This window comes from Ursus maritimus, unplaced genomic scaffold (assembly GCF_017311325.1).
Source record: "Ursus maritimus isolate PB19 unplaced genomic scaffold, ASM1731132v1 scaffold_5, whole genome shotgun sequence".
Lineage (NCBI taxonomy): Eukaryota > Metazoa > Chordata > Mammalia > Carnivora > Ursidae > Ursus > Ursus maritimus.
The window spans coordinates 19,413,051-19,433,568 of NW_024426663.1; the positions used below are offsets into that span (position 1 = coordinate 19,413,051).

General features: G+C 39.2%; 1 long non-coding RNA gene across 1 annotated transcript in view; it reads left to right on the forward strand.

Moving 5' to 3' along the window:
* LOC103672160 overlaps positions 1–20,518 on the forward strand; it is a 294,440-nt gene that overhangs the window by 166,427 nt on the left and 107,495 nt on the right. The window contains exon 5 of the long non-coding RNA XR_571084.2: positions 12,727–12,905. This is a non-coding gene — a long non-coding RNA (uncharacterized LOC103672160). The remainder of the gene's footprint in view (positions 1–12,726; positions 12,906–20,518) is intronic.

Here is a 20,518-nt window from a genome sequence, read left to right on the forward strand (position 1 = left end):
CCCCCCCCCCCCCCCCCCCCCGTCATCTTGCACAGTAGAGCCAATCAGATGTTCCTAAAACATTGCTTTCATCCAGGTGTTATTCAGACAGGTATGTCTGAAGGCTCCCAACAAGCTACTGGCCTCACCTTTCCTTTCAAGCTGTGTTTTATGCCACAGTAACACTTCAATTCTGTTCAATAAAGCTTTTCACTGAGCCTGAGAATTAACACTGTACTTTTATGTCTTCAGTTTTCCTTGATGATTTTGTTGTGCCTTCCCCCCTCCTTCTGCCAAATCCTATTCACCCCCCTAAGCTCTCTACTTAAAAAACAAAACAAAGCAAACAAAGAACAAAACAAAAGCACATTGAAATTTAACACGTGGTAAAAAGCAAATAGCATGGACAGGCTCAAAAGAAGACCTAACTCTCCCTTGCTCCCTCACCCCCTTGACTACACCCCAGAGGAAAGAATCTTTAACCCTTTACGCTATTTAACTCTATGCTGCTATTTTGTGATGAACAGTTTTAGAAACTATTTACTTCCTGCCCTGAATGTAAGATAAAGGCCTCTTAAATTCCTTGTTTCCTCTTTCTATACTCTTTATACAGTAATATGATATTTAGTCAAGTCAGTTTTCATTATTATGACTGTGTGAATCTTGTTCTCTCCAGATCGAAGTAAATCACTATTCTCATTTTATTTTCTAAATGTTTGCTTTTTCTGAAGTTTTGATTGTTCCCTTATTTCTTTCTAATAATTTTTCACTTACTTTTCGAAAACCCTTTAACATGTCAGATACTTTTTTCAAGTTTTTAAAATGTTTTTCTTCGTGTCCTCATGACTATTTTTTTTTTTTTTGCCATGAGGGATGGTTATCACCAAACCTGCTATAAAGCAGTAATCTTAGACTTCTCTCAATACCTTCCTGGTTTGAATCAACTGATTTTTTTGGATTTACTTTTTCAGCTATATCTTTTGTTTTTCTCCTTCCTTCTGCTATAGTGCATTCCCAAATAACTTCCCAAGAAAGGATGTGTGAGAGGAAAATTGTATGAGTTCTTGCATGTCTGATAGTGTCTTTATATGTACATACTTTGTTTGTAGTTTGGTTAAATTCTTCAGAAATCAGTGTGGAAAATTATATCCCCTCAGAAATTTGAAGGCATCGCTCCATTTTCTCCCCCTAATGTTCAGTGTTGTTGAGAAGTGGCGTTCTAAATTCCTCCATAAGAGAATTGGATATTTCTTCTTATAGGAAAATTTTACCATCCCCTCTTTTTTTTTTTTTTTTTAAGATTTATTTATTTATTTTAGAAGGAGACAGAGAGAGTGCAAACTAGGGGAGGGGCAGAAGGAGAAGAGAGAGAAAGACTTTCAAGCTGATTCCCCACTGAGCATGGAGCCCAACATGGGGCTCCATCCCACAACCATGAGATCATGACCTGAGCCAGTTAAGAGTTGAATGCTTAGCCAACTGAACCAGCCAAGCACCCTGGAGAATCTCCTCTTTTAAATAGTGTTCTGAAATATTGTTAGGACATCTGGTATGACTATTTCCATTTACTTATTAATATTTTGTTCTTTGAGTAGAGTATTTGAAGGTAGAAACCAATCTCATAAGCTTTGGAAATTTTATTTTATACTTTTCTTTGATAATTTCCTTCTCTCCATATGTCCTGTTCTCTTTTTGTCACTTGTTCAATCTCCTAGATCACAATGTTTTATTTTACATAGATTCTGTCAGACTTTCCATCTTTTTTTCTCTTTTGCTTTATCTTTTCAATCTGTATTTTATCTTTTAACCCATCATTTACATTTTTATTTCATTCGCATTTTTAATTTTAAGTGTTCTTTCTTGTTCTCTGACTTTTTTTTTTTTTCTAGCACCTTATTTATGAGTTATAAGCACAACATAATGATTAGGGGTTTAAGAAATGTTTTCAGTATTTGTTTTCTCTGTGGTCATATATCTGGGCTGATTTTTTGCTTCTTTCTTACACCTTGAACATTTGTTTCAAATCTGATGATCTTGTTTATATTTAAAAGAAAGACAAAACAGAAACAAAAACAAAAACAAAACAACTGAGTGGGAATTCTGTGTTTTTGAATGTAGCTCATGGACTACAAGGGATTATTGTGAAGTTATTGTGTGGGGAGCTGATGCTTATGGCTGGAGAAGTGCTGTGTGTCAGAATGTGGTGGTCTTTCTCTGGGCTCATTCAGTTCTTCCAGAGGTGAAATATTCATTGTCCTTCCCAGAGTGTAGAGACCGGTCACTAGTGTTTTCTATAGTACATGGCAAATGAGTCTAGAGTTTGTGGGGGCTAATTGACCTCTTTATTAATTGCAACCTTCTGTGAAAGCTTTCTAATCTGTGGTTTTGTCCACATCAGTATTATTTCTCTATCTACTTAACATCTTCCATAATTTTGTCAAAACCTATTGTCTGCTAGTGGATCCTTCCAGATTCTATATTGAAAGCCTGGGCAGCACTGGAAGATCTTTCCTGGACATTCCCTCATCATGGTTTGGTCATGATTCCTGAATAAGTAACACTTGTTATAGGTTCATAATTTTCTATCATATTGCTACTATTTAGTGAAGTCCTAGGAAGAACACAAGTGAGTTTGTATGTACAGTCCTGATCTTTAGTCCAAACTTAAGGCCCAATAGAGTATCAAATTCTTCTGTAAAAATCTTCCTTTCTTGAATTCTTTATCTACTCTGATAGATCTCTCTTCAAAATTGTTATAGTAAATCAATTTATTTATTTTACCACTTATAATACTTTATTTTTTCAATATGTTAATTCCTGGTTTTAGAATTTATGGCTATACTTCTTTTGAATCCCCCCAGCACCAAAACATATATGCTGGACATGTAGTGAATGACTTGAAAATAATTATTCATCAGCAGGATTGACGAAGTGAAGGAGAAAAAAGATTCACCCATGACTGATAGTAGAAACCTTGGTTATTTGGTAAAATACAACAATATTGGCGAAGAGAGAAGTTGGGCAGGGAAGCCAATGAATGTAGTAGACATTTGTCAGACCTTTTTATTTGCATAGAATCTTTGAATACCCTTTCTAGTTTGATGCTATAACTTACCTTATTAGTCCCTCTCTAAAGTGAGGGCAGTAATTCACTTTCACAACTTCCCTTACAGATATTATGTAGTCATGTAATTGAGGTATCTCCAATCAGACAGTCATCCGTGAGGCTTCAATTTAGAAGATGAGCAGTGGGAAAAAGTAGGCACAAGGAGTAAGTCATTTCAGGTGAAGATGGTAGCAGAGACATCCGGCCTTCCAGAGCAGCAGTAGAATGATTTCTGGTGTCCTTTTCTGGTGCCCTAGGCTGTAGGTGGTGTCTTTTCCCGGTAGTCCTTCAGTTTGGTTTGGGCATTGCTCCTGACTAAGTAATCTCCGAGCCTGACCCTTAGGTGATCTTAGACACTCATAAACATTCTTTAAGAATCCTTCTGTGTCCGTTTGCATCTAAGAATTCTAAATGTTAAAGCAAACAAGAAATATGTGTGTGTGAAATGAAGTATAAAAGAAGACAGAAGTCGTAAGTCTCATCCTTTTTTTTTTTTTGAAATATGTAAACATGTAACACATAATCCAAGAAAAACAGGCAAAAAGTGAAACCAAAAGTAAGAGGACAATAGACAGGTAAGTTTTACATTAGCCATAGTCAAAGAAAGGAAAGGAAACATGTTGTTTCCCATTATATAATAATACAAAAATGGAAAGAACAAGGAATACTTATCTAATTGGTTCTGCAGTGAAATGCTTTTATAAATATATTCATCGAAGCCTGAGTATTTGAGAACTCTTTGGGGATTGAGCATATTACCTCTCCCACTAATTCTTGTCAGGTTAATGTTGGTAGTAAATTATGTAATTGCTCATTGACATTCCTTCATTTGTTCTCCCAACTACTTGGCCCTGCATGGAAGAAACCATGCTCTGAGAAAAGGCAAATGCTTGCTTTCCACTTACCATGAGTGAGTTGCTTGAATTAAGGCAGCCAAGGAAATAAGTTGCTTCAAATAAACTTCTGTTTCTACTGTTGTATAGGAAGGCTTGGCTAACCTATGTAGAGAGAGGGAAAGATAAGGAAATTGGTATGCATGTCACTAGGGGAATATATTAGATAGAGTGTGGGGATGAGAGTATGTGTAAGAAAACTGAATTTAGGTTAGTTTTGGACATGTTGGAATTTCAAGGGCAGTATGGTAATGAGGTATAATTGGGAATTTGTACCTGAACTTGGGTGAAAATTTATGCCTTGAGACAGATGAGAATCATTCATAAGAGATGGTAATTGAAGCTGGAGAGCTGATGTGATTTCCAAAGGAAGAGAGTAGAGAGACACAATGGAGGACCTGCTACTGAGAGTGGGAGGAAACCCCTATTAAGGGCTATTGGAAGAGGAAGAACAGCCAAGAAAGATAATGGAATGGTCAGAGCTGAAGTATGAGAAGCAGAATAGCATTTCCATGCTAATCGAGGCAAACCCAAGGAGATTCTTTAAAACAGCCCAGTGCTACCAAATGGTGAGATCCTCAAGAATTTTACTTTGTATCCCAATCCCTTTATTTCATGATACAGAGGAGAGGCTCAACAAATGTTTTTTGCATGTATAAATTTGGACAGAGAAAAGAATATATAAAATAAAATTATCTGAGGGGCAGAAGAATCCAATAAAAAGATTTTATAAATTGAAATAGATCTTTGTGTGACTAAAGGTACAGAGAAGGAACCAGTAGAAAGAGAGGAATTTAAAATATTGCAAAGAAAGTTTAAATGAAGGAAATGCATGAATCAAAAGTCTTTTTATCTGGGAAATTATAAAAACAGAATTTATAGATATATCTCTTTTGATACAATGCATGAAAAAGAATTGAGGTCTGATCTACTTCAAGTCACAGTGCAGTATAGAACCTTAGACCATAGAATTTTGAAACTCCAACAACAGTCATCCCCTCATTTTACAGAAAAGATTCCATGAACTATATTTGATCTTAAAGACTGATTTAGGTTTAAGCATTAGCAAGGATTAGCCTAAAATCACTTTCTCTTTGATTTACTGATGAACTAAACAATTAAGACACACAAAGTCAAAGGCACAATGAGAAGGTACAACTTCTTGATGGGTCCATTTTATCAGCTGAGATGCAAGCTAATCTGCTATGACAAAGTGTACCGGATACATGAATCCAGTTAATTTGTAGGATACATAATTGACATACAGAAATCTGTTGCATTTCTATATACCAACAATAAAGCAGCAGAAAGAGAAATCAAGGAATTGGTGTCATTTACAATTGAACCCAAAATCGTAAGTTACCTAGGAATAAACCTAACAAAAGAGGTAAAAGATCTGTACTCTGAAAACTATAGAACACTTGTGAAAGAAATTGAAGATGGCACAAAGAAATGGAAAACATTCCCTCCTCAAGGATTGGCAAAATAAATATTGCTAAAATGTCTATACTACCCAAAGCAATCTACACACTGAATGCAATCCCTATCAAAATACCACCAGCGTTTTTCACAGAGCTAGAGCAAACACTTCTAAAATTCGTATGGAACCACAAAAGACCCCTAAAAGCCAAAGCAACCTTGAAAAAGCAAAGCAAAGCTGGAGACATCACAATTCCAGACTTCCAGTTATATTACAAAGCTGTAGTAATCAAGACTGTGGTACTGGGCAAAAACAGACACATAGGTCAATGGAACAGAATAGAAAACCCAGAAATGGATCCACAACTATATGGTCAACGAACGTTTGATAAAGCAGGAAAGAATATCCAATGGAAAAAAGAGAGTCTCTTCAACAAGTGCTGTTGGGAAAACTGGACAATGTTCAGAAGAATGAAATTGGACCACCTTCTTATACCATACACAAAAATAAATTCAAAATGGATGAAAGATCTAAATGTGAGACAGGAAACCATCAAAATCCTAGGGGAGAACACAGGAAGCAACCTCTTTTACAGCAGCCATAGCAACTTCCTGCTAGACACGTCTCTGGAGGCAAGGGAAACAAAAGCAAACATAACTATTGGGACTTCATCAAGATAAAAAGCTTCTGCACAGTGAAGGAAACAATCAACAAACCTAAAAGACAACCTTCAGAATGGGAGAAGATATTAGCAAATGACATATTGGAATAAGGGTTAGTATCCAGGGGCACCTGGGTGGCACAGTCGTTAAGCGTCTGCCTTCGGCTCAGGGCATGATCCCGGCATTCTGGGATCAAGCCCCATATCAGGCTCCTCTGCTGGCAGCCTGCTTCTTCCTCTCCCACTCCCCCTGCTTGTGTTCCCTCTCTCGCTGGCTGTCTCTCTCTGTCAATTAAATAAAAAAATCTTTAAAAAAAAAAAAGGGTTAGTATCCAAAATCTATAAAGAACTTATCAAACTCAACACCCAAAAAACAAATAATCCAGTTAAAAAAGGGGCAGAAGACATGAATAAACATATTTCCAAAGAAGACATACAGATGGCTAACAGACACATGAAAAGATGCTCAACATCACTCATCATAAGGGAAATGCAAATCAAAACTACAATGAGATACCACCTCACACCTGTCAGAATGGCTAAAATTAACAACACAGGAACCAACAGATGGTGAGGATACAGAGAAAGGGGAACTTTCTCACACTGTTGGTGGGAATGCAAACTGGTCCAGCCACTCTGGAAAACAGTCAAAAAGTTAAAAATAGACCTACCCTATGATCCAGCAATTGCACTACTAGGTATTTACCCAAAGGATACAAAAATAGTGCCCTGAAGGGATACATGCACCCTGACATTTATAGCAGCATTATCAATAATAGCCAAATTATGGAAAGAGCCCAAATGTCCATCAACTAATGAATGGATAAAGAAGAATATTACTCAGCCATCAAAAAGAATGAAATTTGCCATTTGCAACCATGTGGATGGAGCTAGAGTGTATTATGCTAAGCGAAATAAGTCAGAGAAAGACAAATACCATATGATCTCACTTATATGTGGAATTTAAGAAATGAAACAGGTGGGGACACCTGGGTGGCTCAGTCCGTTGCGTGTCTGACTCTTGATTTCTGCTCAGGTCATGATTTCCGGGTGCTGGGATCAAGCCCTGAGTTGGGCTCCCTGCTCAGCGGGGAGTCTGATTGTCTCCCTCTCCCTTGGCCCCTCCCCCTGCTCGCACGCTCTCTCTCTCTCTTCAAATAAATAAACAAATCTTTTAAAAAAGATGAAACAGATGAACATAGAGGGGGGAAAAAGAGATAGGGTTCCTGGAGAGGAGGTGGAAGGGGGTTGGGCTAAATGTGTGATGGGTATTGTTACAATGAGCACTGGGTGTTATATATAAGTGATGAATCACTAAATTCTACTCCTGAAACTAATATTACACTATATGTTAACTAACTGGAATTTAAATAAAAACTTGAAAGTACAAAAAAAATAAAAGATGTGTGTGGGTTCCAAAAAAAAAAAACCAAACCCAAAATATACCTGCTCCATAGAGTCTTAAGGATGATAGCAGGGGCGCCTGGGTGGCTCAGTTGTTAAGTGTCTGCCTTCAGCTCAGGGCGTGATCCCAGGGTCCTGGGATCGAGCCCCGCATCAGGCTCCTCTGCTGGGAGCCTCCTTCTTCCTCTCCCACTCCCCCTGTTTGTGCTTCCTTTCTCTCTGGATGTCTCTCTGTCTCTGTCAAATAAATAAATAAATAAAATCTTAAAAAAAAAAAGGATGATAGCGGTTCATTTTTCTCTCATGGAGCAGTGTATAGGTGATAGTGCAGTGCTGTCAGAGTAGCTCTGTCACCCAGGGTGGCTCTAGTCATCGCCATTCCACGGCCAGTGACAGGGGGACAGAGAATTCAAGGCAGTCTATACGAACGAAGGTGACTCAGAAGTTGTACTCATCCCTTCCATTCGTGTCCTGTAGGCCAAAATTTAATCCACACACTTAGCTACAAGAGAGGTTGGGAAAAATAGTTCATAGCTGGGCACCCATTACTGTTACAGCATTGTAAATTCTTTAGCGTCTAGGATAAATGTTCTTCCTCATAGCATTAGGTAGGTGTTTCAGTTGGGAGAACTGAGGCAATGAAACAGACAAGCAAAATGAATACTTAATGAAACATCACAACGTATTGAATAAATATGAGAGAGATTAAATACAAATTTACAGAGGCATCTATTTAAAACGACAATTCTATTTGGGTGCCTGTGTGAGTTTCTACCATGCGGCATTTTGAGCCAGTGTGTGTCTATTGTCTCTGGGCAATTAAAATTATTCAGCATCAAAATCTTAGCTCTGGGACCAGAAAAAAGAATCTAAGAAGCATTCACTGATAGTCTGATTCGGAACAACTGCTTTTCCCTTTGCTCTATTCATGCATATTTCAGTCGGCATTAATGTAAAGTACCTCGTGGGCTCTCTTCTACATGAAATCCTTGTTCTCAAGTTGGCAGCAGTCCTGGCACTAGGTTCTAAATGGTCATTCTGGGATGGTAAATCAGCAGCCCTCAGCTGATGGGTCTAACAATGAGGAGATTGCTGGAGGCAGGTGGTGTTGTGAGGCGTAATTCTGTTGCCATTAAGTGACAATTCATATTTGCTACAGGAGCAGTAAATTGCACTGTTTTAAAACAGGAAGTCTGAGTTAAAAGCTGTGTAAAACCATTATACTGTAGCCAGCACTCCAGGCTTTTCTAATTAGGTCATTTGGAAAAAGATGACCTTTTAGTTTCTGTGCCTCTTTGCTGGGGACACATGTTTCTAATTATCATTTGTATTTTACTCCGCCAAAGCTGTTGACAAGCTGAGCTTTTTTTGAGTGCGTGCATGAGTGTGTGTGTGTGTGTGTGTGTGTGTGTGTGTGCTTGTGTGTGTGTGTGTATGCGTGTTGGCACGGGTGCTCACTCTATGAATTAATAACATTTCTGTGTTCTAGCACTAGGCAAACAGAAGAGGATGGAAACAATATGTACAGTAATTTTAATGTCAGAGCAACCAAAAATCATATGGATTTGTGTGAAGAACACACTAAAGGACGTTTCTGATGTTCCCAGTGTTTGAGGCCAACTTGACTATAACTTTGTCTAGAATCACAGTATCAATATTTCTTCTGTTTGGGCTGGCAGATATGAACACACTGTGTAAGACCCAAGGAAGAAATGAACTTAGGTCCACAGTTGTTACCTGAAACATAACTGCTAGTCATGCTTGAAGTTCTGTCCAGCTCTGAAACCAAATATCTCATGATGGTCTTTTAAGGCTCACTTGTCCTTCTGCATGCTGTTTTTGGAATGTTTACAAGTGCAAACAAATACTATCTTCGACTATCCCCTTTTTTGACAAGAAGTTCTGAATAAAGGGCCAACATGATTATCTGTGGTTCAAAAATACATTTCATGTTTTAGGAGATAGCTGAGAAGCCAGGCATTCTCTAATGCTGGCTTTTCCACTGACTTCCTTTTCCGTTGTGGGGAAGGTTTCTCAGTGTTGTATTGTGTTCTTCATCTGAAATCATAAAATCATAAAATCGCAGGGCTGGCAAACCTTTGAGAAGTCTTCCAGCTCACGGTCTGCCTTGAGGCCTTTCTGAACTTACACTCTACTGGAAATATAATGGTCTCCTATTTGCTTAGCAATCTCTCACAAGGGAGACTTGACAAGGAAGGATGGTACTATCTAAATGTTTAATATACAAATTACTCTGGCAGTTTGAGGAAAATGTATGGAAGATGATTTGAAGTTTATTATGAAATTGCTAATAATTTATTCAACTCAATTTTCTCTTAGAAGTTCTATAGTGGATAATGATGGGTCTCTAATGGAGTGATTCCAAGTCTGGAAAGGGAACTGGCAATCATTGTATGACAGAGGTTGGTGTCCTGCTGAGGTACTGAGCTGGAGTTCTGAGCAGCACAGGCTGGGTCAGTCCCAGGTGAAAGCATCATATAGGTGAAGGGTTTCTTGATTTAGGCACTCTAAAGTCTGCTAGTTTTCTCCTACTGCTTTGGTGATCCTAGAGGATTTGGCTTTTCTTTCTTTTAACTCTCATTTGGGTAGAAACTATTTACTACTGAGTTGTTTATCAAAAATTACAGCATCAATGCAAGTGATTGAAAGGAGGGCATTTGAACAGATGATGGGGCTGAAAGTTGGTGTCCAGAGGACCCCGTCAAATAGCTGGAGAAGGTCATATTTGTGAGATGGCCATGATAATGTACCTAGCAGACCTCCCAGTGCAGTGACTTTAATATATGGTTCCCCAGCTGGTGCACTCTGAAATCTATTGCTGTGTTCACACCAAGGCCACACTTCCTAGCCAGTAACTGAGCAAGGCGGGCATACTAGGGGAGACTCATTCCTGGGAGACACATGACGCCTCTGACTGCCAACTTTGGCTCATAGACTTACCCACGGCCTTGTAGAACTTCCGTTAGGCTGTTGGGTGAGTGCACCAAACCCTCTTTCCCTCTTTGGCCCCTCAGGGAATAGCTTACATGTGAATATCACCACTTTTCCATTTTCCCCTGGCTCTCTCCTTACTTTTACCTGTCCTTGCCCGAATGAAATGCTTTGCTTGGTAATCTTTATGCCCTAACCACAACAAACACTAGGTTGTGGTGCTTTACAAAACTTCTTTTGAAGTCTTGAGGGTAGTATAAGAGAACAATAATATGAAAAAGGAAAACTTACCACTGGTTCAAACCTCATCAATTCTAGATGCCATCTGGCAGGTTCATCACAGGAAGCATCCTTTTGACTGACTCTGGTTAGCCCTTTGCCTAGATGACATTGCTCAGGGTCCTTTTATCTCCCTTAAAGGGAGTCCTCTCAAATCAGTTCCTTCTAGAAATCTGGGACATTTGTTCTTGCCTCCTTTTTCATTTCTCATCCTAGCCAAGGAATTTAAAATGAAGTTAACAACATACTGGTTTCCACAGAGATGCTGTTCATAAAAGCCATCATTCAACCTTAGTCTGAAATTCCCTGTTTCAGAATAAGACTTTGGTTTTTCTTTTGCATAAAACAAAGGCAATTAAGGTAATTTCCTAAAATGATATATTGCTTCTACCCCTAGATCAAGGTTTCTCAAACTCAACACTATTGACATCATGGACGTAATAATTCCTTTCTGTGAGAGACTGTTCTGTGCATTGTAAGATGTTTAGCAGCAGGCCAGTAGCATCACTGGCCCAGTCATGACAACCCAAGATGTCCCCAGGCATTGCCAAATGTGTCCTGAGGACGGAATCACCCCTGGTTGAGAACTGGGGCTCTAGAACAACAGGAACAAACTGAAAGCAACTTTTAAAATAGCATTTTTGCTTCCGTATGGGTGACTACCTGTGCTGCACATTGACTACAATGTTAACCAAAAAAAGTAAAGTACAAGGAAGATAGTGTGTGTGTATGTGTGTGTGCATATGTGTGTGCATGTATGCAGTAGTTTACCTCTATGATGCTGGGAAAAGTGAACTGATTACAATGTTATTGACTAATGCAGAAAAGATCACCAAAAATTCTCCACTCTCTACTAAACCTGCCACACAGCCAAAACATTGAAACATGAATAGAACTACGTATTATTTTTCAAAAGTAATCAAAATCTACTTCTACCTTTACATTTATTTACAGTGAGAAACTTGCTTATAAGACATAGGTACACGCTTTTTGAGGTCATATCTCCTGATGTGTCAAGGATGCTCTGTTGCCATCTTTGCAACACATACTATTTCTGGAAATAGATTATACCTGGAGGAATGAGGGCAGAGTCCACAGTTGACAGTGGCTGGGCATTGATTTTTCTTTGGTTATGACACATCACCACTGTCTGCTGCTTTGTAGAATCCCCACCACCTGGCCTTGGCTGATGTTTCAGCTTCATTGGTGAAATAGTCCACTTGCTAGAGTGGCTTACTTGGGTCATCTGAGTTTTGGCCTTTATTTTAGTCTGACTCCAAAGGGCAAACCATTGGGGGTGACTATTGTGGTGGACGGGTAGAGGTGAAGCTCTGTCTATACTTCCTTGGGTCACTGGAGATGAGATATGAAATATTTGTGAAAGTGGATGAACTAAGAACTGGACAAGACATGAAGATCTTATTTGCCATGTAGACTTTTCCTGATGTATTTCATTCTTTGGTTTACACATATTTCTTCCTCTTTTCGATCAAATCAAAGAACCAAGACATGTGCAATGAAGCAGTTACATAATAATGCTATATTTTAATAGCTTATTATATTTGATGACCCCAAAGTGTAGATAATTGATTAGATTATAAAGATCGGAAGCCAAAAGCTGGGCGGCGCCTGTGTGGCTCAGTTAGTTGAACATCCAGCTCTTGGTTTTGGCTCAGGTCATGATCTCAGGGTCCTGGGATCTAGCCCCTTCTCTGGCTCTATGCTCAGCGGGCAGTCTGCTTAAGATTGTCCCTCTCCCTTTGCCCCTCCTCCATTCATGTGCACATATTTTCTCTCTCTCTCTCTCTCTCTCTCAGTCCCACCCCCTCAAATAAATAAATAAATCTTTTAAAAAATAAAGACCAAAAGCTGGAAAATTTTGGAGCCATATGCTGGGGGAAGGCAACTCTAATTTTTAAATCTTTCCACCTAGGTAAAGTGAGGAATTGGGGAAGAAAGGAAAGCATAGTATTAGATCTCTCTATGAACAAGTGTCAGTTTAATAGTGGGTCGCCTTGTTGCCATCTTGTAGACACCTGATTGCCACCAACCCAAGGAATCACCTGCAGTGAACTGTAAAGACAAGATGCCTGGTTTTTGCATAAGAATCTCTTTCTTCCCTTGTGTTGCTGAGAACACTGGGAGGATTATCTTACACACTCAAGATGTGGCAGAAGAGTGCTGGATTGGAAGCAGCCTACGGGGACTGTTGTAAGTGGCTGGGGACTTTGGATGTCATGTAGCTTCTCTGCATCTCAGTTTCCTCTTGTGTTCACTGAAGCTGCTCCTCTCAAAGATCCCTTTTCTGCTCTAATTCCTTGCTTCACCCTCCAAACCTATGCTTCCAAAATTCTTTAATGTTTTCTATTTTATCTTAAAAATTTGAGACTTTTGCACTTGTCTGTGTATGTTTGTCTTAATATAAAAATAACATTTTATTTCTTTTTCCACAAGAGACCTGCTTTATTTTTTTCCAGCTTTATATACTTGACATATAACATTGTATAAATTTTAGGTCTACAGTGTGTTGATTTGATACACTTTTATATTGCAAAATGGTTACTACCCTAGCATTAGTTAACACCTCCATCACGTCACATAATTACTATTTTTTTTTTATAGTGAGAACATTTAAGATCTTACTCTCTTAGGAGCTTTCAAGTATAAAAATAACATTTAAAATTAACGAGTCCAGTGGATGCTATGACAAGATGAGCCTTTCTTATTTGGAGGCTTCTACGGTCTCCTGGTATGTAGTAGTGTAACTGCCAACATTACTTCAGTTTGGGGAAGCAGGGGATTAACCACTTTAAACTCATTCCTGATTTTATCAGAATAGGGTAGGTTATAATCTTAAGATTTCAGTGGCTTAAAATAAAAAGGTTTATTTTTTTTCCTCATGGCAAATAGTCCCCACTCGTCAGCCGGGAAGTTCTGCTCATTCTCACTCAGGGCCCAGGCAGACGGAGGCTCCTTCTCTGTGCTCTATGGTCCATATTAGGCAAGGCAGGGCAACGGAGATGTGGTGAATTGTTCACTGGTTCTTATATCACGCACATTTCATTGACTAAAAACAAGTTACAAGACCATGCCTAGCTGTGAAGAAGGAGGGAATGCCATTCTATAAAGTTCCAGAAGGCAGAGAGCCAGAAGGATTTGGCAAACGGGACTAATGCTTACCACATCAGCTAAAATCAAGAATGGGGCAGAAAGAGCTGCCTAAGAGAGCCAAGGGGAGTTTTGGACATGTCACCAGAAGATTACCAGCTGCCCTGGAGTCTCTTTACAAATGAACTCACACAGTGGACTCATGACTAATTTGTATTTCCCTTTACTATTCACACGCTTGCTTCACACTATCTTTCTTCAAAGAATATATGAGATTTTGAGCACTACAATCACATTCTAGTCCTGCCTCCCTGAGATGACTTCTAGAAACTAAGGTGACTGGAGTTCTGGAATTTTTAGATCCCTTTGTTCATGCATGACAGTTTCCTGTTTGACTGTCTCTCACAGCTGGTTAAGTAACCATAGCCATTGTCTCTGGATTCTGCTGGTTTAAATGTCAAAGGGCCACCTTATCTCCAAGTTTTTAGAGGGTAACTTCATTAGCAAAAGAAGAGGGCATCCTTCCCTCTTTTGAATCATGTTTTGCTCCCCACAGAAGGAGGGAGGACCCTGCAGACAAAATCACTTTGGAGATGGACTCTAGCCAGTCTACCTAGGGTCCTTTTCAGTTGCCCTGGGTCTCTGACTTCTGGTTGGGGCATAAGAAAGTGTTGTGCCAGGTTTGTACTTTCTCCTTCCAGCCACAGATTGTCTGTTGACCATTGGGGAATGTTTTCTTTTTTTGTTGTTTTTTTTTTTTGTTTATTTTAATGTTTTTTTTTTTTTTTTATTATATTATGTTAGTCACCATACAGTACATCCCCGGTTTCCGATTGGGGAATGTTTTCTGAGCATATTCTTTGTAACATGGTGCCAGGAAATACAGAAAATCTGAGGCGAACTGAACCACCTCTCTCTCGTTCTCTCCCCCTCTCCCTCTCTCTCTCTCTGATGTTCCTGGGATATTAAAAAATAAAGTAATGCCAAAAAAGGATCATAGAAACTGTGATGAATTTAAAGTTGTTGGATGGAGTGCTTCTTTTTAAAACTCTTGCCAGTATGTCTATGAAAGTCTAGGTATAATCTCATTTGGAGATATCAAAAATCTAAATTTGAGTCTTGTTTTTGAATATGAGGCTTATGCCAAATGGTTCTCTTGGATTCTCCCATCCCTGCTATCTCCATGATAGGTCCTGGTAGTAAGTGTAAGATATTTTCTCTGCCCTTGAGACACTCAAAATCAATTTAAGGAGTCAGTATTAAAAATATCATATAGATACTAATACCGGTGAGTATATAATAAAGTGCTTAGTTGGCAGCAGATACCATATTTATTTTTAAGAGTTTAGAGAACAGAGGGATCATCATGGGCTAGAGTAGTCAGGAGTGTTTTCATGTAAGTGTTGGGAGAAAAGGACAAAAGGATTTTAGGAACAACAATGGCAAGATAATTGACTTCCTTCTATAAATCTACATTCAATTAAAACTGTCCCTGCTTTATCAATTTCATTTGTTGGTCCATCCTCAGTCAAAAAACCCCCCGGATCTGAGCTCTTCTGAAATCCTGTGTAATTTAAGCCCTGTGTTGCTGTCTCTTTTAAGTAAGCTAATATGTGAACGAACAGCCACTGGGGATGCACATTTGAGGGCAAACAATGGACTTTGCTCACACTTCCCTTTGAGTCCAGGAGGGAGCTAATAACTTTCCTCCCTGGTTGTGCAAAACCTAGCAGGAGATGAGCAGTATGGATGGCAGAGTCGATGCAGGAAGGCCTTCTGGAGGGGCTTTTAAAGCTCTCTGCTCTTTAAAGCAAGTCAGGATACCGCATATGGAACTCTCCTGAGTGTAGTGAGAACAGATCCACAAAACTTTCTCACTGTAGTGGAGCTGTGAGCATCCCCTATGGCCTCCCTTTTGGACAGCAGGAGCCCAGGGGGCACACCCCATGGAGTCACCAAGTCTGCAAGAGGTGGGAGAACCATTTCCACTCATTGAATCCTGCTCCCCTCCGCGATGCTGACTGGAGGGGGGAGGCTCATCAGACTGAACTGTCTTCCGTTCGAAGACGATACTCCCCCCCCCCTTAAAACCAAAGTTAGAATTTTTGTTTGAAAATGAATTCTTAGACTCTGGTTTTAGTTAGAAATTTCCATAGGGAACAATAGAACTATAGTACATTTCTAATTTAAAACTTTGCATTGTTGATGAAGTCTTGAAAATAACAAGACCAGGCAACCCAAACATCTGTTACTTTCAATCTTTTCTCTCTCCACTTGCAGCAAGCTTGTGGCGCTAGTCTTGGAATGTGGGAACTGTCTCTGATCAGTATTTTGGGGGGTTTTGGAATGCACAAGAAAATATAGATAAGAGTCTGTGCTCAAAATTTATAATGCATTGCAGATTGCACTGTGGGTTTCTGAAACAACAAAAAATCATGGTGGGTTTTAAAGCAGTTTGGAGAAATAGCACAGCCCTTTGATGTAGGGTATTTAAATTAATGTTAGTCACAACATAAAGCTCAAATTTAAAATGTGTCTCCTTTCGATTACCACACATCAAACTTCTTGTAATAGAGACAAAATTGCATTTCTCTAGGGGGAAATGCAATGCTATTTTGATGATCAAATGTACTGGGAACAAAGGTTCTTGTTAGCCATACTGGGTATGGTATAGGCAAGTTTCAGCCAACTTGGCTGTGGACCAGTTGTGATGGGTGAGCAGGGTGGTTTTTGTTATTAGCAGCCGCTGGTCAGGAAAGTGGGGCTGGGGTCTGGTGGAGGTAAAGGCCAAACTCTCAGCACTCCATGCGTTGAGGCATAGAATGCTCTAGCTGCCTGAGCCCTGTCTTTTGAGTCAAGGACAACTGGCAGCTCACTGTGCATAGGCTCAGGAGAGCCTTAGAGACACAGCTTACCTTTGGTAAAGGATTGCCATCCTTTGGTAATGGAACAAATCCCTATATGCCACTATTATTATGATAATCATGATAATGATCACAATGATTTTTTGGCAAAGGATTCTTAAAATGACTGTGGCGTTGAGATGCTTACTATTGAACAAAGTGCTATTATAGTGCAACCTACCAAGAAGTTACCATCTTGCTCAAAATATTAAAGGCCATTTTCTTCCTCTTTTAAAATTTCTTTCTGAAGTGCCTGTGTTGGGCAGCCTGTGGCCTGGCAGAGATAAGGTGGTGCTGAAAGGAGATTATGTTTATGGGAACAAAGTTTTTCCCTCTAACCTCTGAGGCTTGCTAGCAGGGTCTATGAAATAAATGAACAGTAGGCAGATTAATGAGAAAAGCTTTGCTGTATTTATTAATTTTTAACATTACATACATGGGGGTATCACAGGGAAAAATAAATATCTTCCCCAAAATGGTGAGATTGGAGAGTTTGTATACTGTCTTAAGAGGGGAAGGGGAGTGGGAATGTAGGCTACTTAACAAAGATGAATGGGTCCTTAGAATAGATAGGAGGTATGACAGTGACAAAGCTTGTCAGGGGGTAGTGTCAACTTCTAGTCTCTTCTGTGACCAGAATCAATCTTCCTTAGTCGTTTAAACTCCCAGAGAGGGGGTTTATAACAACTGAGTTCCTTTTGGAGGATCTGTCTTTAGGCAGATAGGGGAAGTTCAGAGAAAGCCTCTCTGTGTTTGCTGTTTTCCAGTGTCTTCAATTCAAAATAATCAGTACACCAAAGTGGCATATTTCACGGGTGGTGTGTCCTGAACTCCTTCCTTCAGTGCCCAGAAAGTAGCCTTACCTGCCATTTGCAGTGAGGTCCTGAGCTGATCTAGGTACGAATAAAGGATGACCATGCGAGCAGGCGTGCTCTGGTGCTATCTCTGAAGGACAGGATAAAGAGATCTCGGTGTTTGAAGTCAGATATTCCAAGGAAGCTTGGAGCTAAGGGTGGTAAAGCAATTGCTTCCAAGCCCGTGTGCTCCTATTTGATGCTTTTCTGGACTCACAGGTTCCCTTCTTTTTAGTGCTCTGTCTTTTGGGGAGACTTTTGGGTGTTAAGTAGTCAGGTCTGCTTGGTTCTTGAGCTTCATGGTATGCCCTGTTTTTTCACAATGGGCCATTTCCTCTTATTAAGGGGAGTGTTGGTCTCCCTGGGAGCAGCAATAGAGGGAATGTTCTGTTTTTCCCCCTCCCCCCCCGCCGCATTCTATAACATATCATTCTTGACACTTACAAAACTAAACTGTTTCTTCTTGACTCCTACGCCCAGAGGTTTGTTTTGTTTTGTTTTTTTTCCTTCCAGCTTGCTTTTCTTACGAAATAATGGCTTATGAAATGTGTGCATTATAGTTCTAAATTAAGACTGGATCTCTATTAGTTTGGAAATCTTGGGTCTGACTTTTATAATTGCTAAATTGTTTTCATCTCAGCAGAAGTTCCTGCTTAGAATTCTACCATGTTGGATTTTTCCTAGTTGTATTCTTAGGATGGCTGTATCCACCTGCTAAGTCAAATAAACATGGTGGCCTGTTAGGCTAGAGGATTGCTGGGACGCTCCAATAAAAGCAGTCCTTGTCTCTAGTGTCAGTGTGAATTGCTTCCCACATGAGCAGGATCTCACCCCTAGTACCTTAACTTGGTACCATTTTTCATGAGTATGAAAGGCTGTTGAAGTAGAAGTTTGCCAGAGTTTAAGGAGAAAAGAGAATGGCCAGCCCTCTTTCTCTTACTTTGCAAGTGAAAACAGTGGTGTGGTTGCCCTGTAAATTGCAACCTGCAAATCCACAAATTTAAGCAGTCTTCCATGCAACTTCAGAAATATTTTAAGATAATTTCACGTTGAAATGTTGAATTGAGGGGCGCCTGGGTGGCTCAGTCGGTTAAGCATCTGACTCATGATTTCGGCTTGGGTCATGATCTCATTGGTCATGGGGCTCTGTGCTCAGCGGGGAGTCTGCTTGAGGTTCTCTCCTTCTGCCCCTCTCCCCACTCATGCTATCTCTCTCTCTTTCTTTCAAATAAATAAGTCTTAAAAAAATGTTGAATTGAAAGGTGTAGAGAAGAACGGTGTATGTATAACCTGCTTCAGAGGATAATTTCTGGTGCCCTCCCGTGCCTGGGTGTCATCTTACCTGCATATGTCCTATTTGCCCTTAGGCCTTTCTCTTGGCTTTGCTTTCACAGATTATTCTCACGTAAGATTATATTCACATAACATATACATGTTCATACGTGTACATCATATACAAATTAATGTACTTGGCACTCATAAAATTGTGTTGAATCAGTTAATAAACATATGCTGAAGAGTGTGTGTGTGCTCACGGATGTGTGTGTGTGTGTGTGTGTGTGCATGTGTGTGTGCATGCACACACAGGGGATGGTTTGTTTTGCCTGGGCTCTGTAGATGCAGGCACCAGGAAGAGTTTTCTTCTGTCTCTGAAGTTTTTATTGTGTAGCTTCAGAGATTTTCCTTTCTGGATAATTCCTTTTCAAGAAGTTTGAAGAAAATTTGCACAGCAATTTTGACTTACCTGTAGGTGGAAAAAAGGATAATTTTTGCACTTTACAGCAATTTTGGATTTTTCACATGTGGATAATTCTGAGTTTTCAAAGCAAACACTTCAAAATTTCCTATCCTTTAAATTGAAATGTTTGAAAGTAATATTATGTTTGTATTTTGCTTTTCATAATTATTACTATATATACACACTTATATATTTATGTAATTAACATTACTATGAATTTGTAGTTGATTAGTTACTCACCTAAAAAATACATTTTTTAATCTTTCTGAAATCTACATACATCTTAGGCACAAAGGAAATACTCTTTTTCTTCTTGAAACTCTGGAAAATCCACTTATTTGCTTTTAGCACTGGAAAAATTTTTATGTATTTTTTTGTTGTTGTTGTTGAAGTAGACATTTACTTTAAGCTGAAAAATAAAGCATACTTTTTTTTTTTTCTCTAAAAGTCTACTTTTAATATCACCTTCAGCTAAGTGTGATGGAGACAGGGTTACTGTCTTCCTCACCTTATCCAGTTTATTCCAGAGTGGTTTGCAGGTAGGTGGCATTGGTCCTTTTTATATAGGTGACAACATGTCCAGGAAATTTATGACGGTGTAAAGTCCTATGGAAATAGAAATTCTCTCTCTTTGAAAGTGGAATGTCCTCTACTACCGGTAAAAATGAGCCTTCTTTTTTTTTTTTTTTTTTTTTTTTTGTATTGAGAGAACTTCAGAGGTTCTGCAATTTAGGAGGAAAATTCTCACACAGTCTGAGAATACTGCGTTCAGGAATGTTTGACTACTGACATCTAGAATGGTCTCCTTTTATTTCTTGGAGAAATAAATCTGTAAAAACTAAGACTTTCAAGCTGTAATAATAAAGACTGAAATTTAACTTACAGGTCTTTCAATAATACTAACTCAACTCTAATTCAGTAGTATGCCCAGACTGGATTAAGTATTATTTTAAAGTACAGGGAACAAAACATGTAGTACACAGGCAAAATATTGTTATTCCATGCACATCACGCTTGACATTCCCCTACTTCTCTGGGTAGAATTTGTAACTACAATCTTACTATAAGCAGCAGCATTGCATTCCTGNNNTACCCATTTATATGTTCCCAAATTATCTGGGGTGGGTTGGCACACTAGGACTGCAGGCTCGCTCCAGTCCACCATTTGTTTCTGCAAATAAAATCTTTCTGGACACAGTCATGCCCATTTATTTGAGCCTT